We start from the raw sequence: 1,540 nt of genomic DNA, 5'->3' as shown, positions 1-1,540 counted from the left end.
AATCAACTTAAGGGAATGGTTGGATTTTAGACTACATTCCTCCTATTCCAGATTCCTCTATCCCCAGGAGCCTTGGCTATACCCCTTCAGGATCAGTCCTCTGCATGGGAATGCCCATTATCACTGATTGTTATTGTTCATCACAAATACCCACTTCTTGTGATATCAGCCATACAAATATGACACTGAAACCCCCACCCAGTAGCTGCAGCTGTCACAGAGAAACCCTAAGCCTTCCTTTCTAGGAGTCAGGTGTGCTACACCAGCCTCAGAGTCCCACATTGGATGTGGCAGCTGTTAACAATGTATTCTCATTGTTCATATACTGCAATTCACTCTGTGCTCACCCTGTTGTCTCTTCTTTGAATCAATGGGAAGGAACTGCAGTTATGATGGTGGTCACCAAGCTGTTCTGTCCCAGATTTGATTGTTCAGGTGCTTTAGGTTGCACTATGGTACCAAGTCTCTCTGTCCTGGGCCTAAGTATTGAGGAACTCAGGCCCATGTTATGATAAATAAGCTGTTCCATTCCAGGTCCAGTAGACCAGGCACCTCGACTCACTCTTTGCTCACCAAGCTCCTCTGTTCTGGTCCAAAGTGTTCATGTGCTTCGGTCTATGCTCACCTAGTTTCTGTGCCCCACTTTGGACTGCTCAGGTGTTTTGGTCTGTCTCAGACCTATATGCCCAGAACTCAGACTTGCACTATTTTTGCCAGGATACTGCACTGAAGATCTGGCTTCTTAGTTGCCTTCATTGGGCACTGGCTGCTGGCAAACTCTGGGCCACACTGTGCTCTGCACACAACTTCTCCATGAGACCCATGCAAATTCAGGTCTTTGGAGTCATGGTACCCTTCCTTGAGTCTGCCTGCTCAGTCATCCTCACACTAATGTGTCCATTGAGGCTAGGGTGTTCATAGGTGTGGAGCTCACTACCTCCCTATGCCACTTGCTTCCTGGACCCATGAGGCCCCAGGTGTGCAGTACACCATAGTACCCTTTTTAGGTTTCAGTGTTCTGGCATCTCTTCCCTCAGTGCCTTTGCTTGGGGAAGACTTCATAATGCTGTTTATAAAATGTGGGCCCTCCTATACCCTCCATGCTGCTCCTTCCCAGGACCCATGTGGTTCCAAGCATAGAATGCACCACAAAACTGTTTCTTAGTTGTGTGTGCTCAGGCATTCTTATACATGGTGCTTTCACTGGGGCCTAGCCATTCATAAATTCTGGGAGTCACTGCACTCTGTGCTGATTACCTCTGCTCTAAGATGACTCCTGAACCCTGGGGCTGACTGCTCTTCTGTCCGGGTTCAAGGCTTTTATCCCCTTTCTCCTGCTCTTCCGGCCTGCTACTCTGGGCATCCCTGTGTTGTCTCTCCTCGCCTGTAACACACCGAAAGCCAGATTCATTATGAGAAGATATCAAGAACATTATCCATGAAGAAAGCAAGAGACCACTAAAAAGACAAGAAAAGAAGAGAAGACCAAAGTGGATGACAGAAGAGACTCTGAACCTTGCCCTAGAGCAGAGAATAGCTA

Source organism: Orycteropus afer, unplaced genomic scaffold, assembly GCF_000298275.1.
Source record: "Orycteropus afer afer isolate SDZICR_OR568_19922 unplaced genomic scaffold, OryAfe1.0 scaffold00247, whole genome shotgun sequence".
NCBI lineage: Eukaryota > Metazoa > Chordata > Mammalia > Tubulidentata > Orycteropodidae > Orycteropus > Orycteropus afer.
This window is presented reverse-complemented; position numbering follows the sequence as displayed.